This window comes from Buceros rhinoceros, unplaced genomic scaffold (genome assembly GCF_000710305.1).
Source record: "Buceros rhinoceros silvestris isolate BGI_N320 unplaced genomic scaffold, ASM71030v1 scaffold25920, whole genome shotgun sequence".
Classification (NCBI taxonomy): Eukaryota; Metazoa; Chordata; class Aves; order Bucerotiformes; family Bucerotidae; genus Buceros; species Buceros rhinoceros.
The window spans coordinates 13,507-13,753 of NW_010390569.1; positions in this window are offsets into that span (position 1 = coordinate 13,507).

A 247-nucleotide genomic window follows, 5' to 3' on the forward strand; every position below is an offset into this window, starting at 1 on the left:
AGTCATCAGTTCACGCCTGACTTACAGCAAAAGTAAAAAAATACCTTTGTGCAAAATGTTTCTCTGCAGTGAGCGGTGGTGGGTGAGGAAGGGTCTTGGACCATGGCGGGGCGGCCGCTTTACCCTGTGCTTTCCATGGAGGGAGTTCTGGCGAGGCTGGGAGGGCTCCTGCCACAAGTTTGCAGACAGGAGATGTTGGTGTGGCCCTGGGCTTGGTTAGATGGGTTCCTAAAAAAGAATCGTGTGG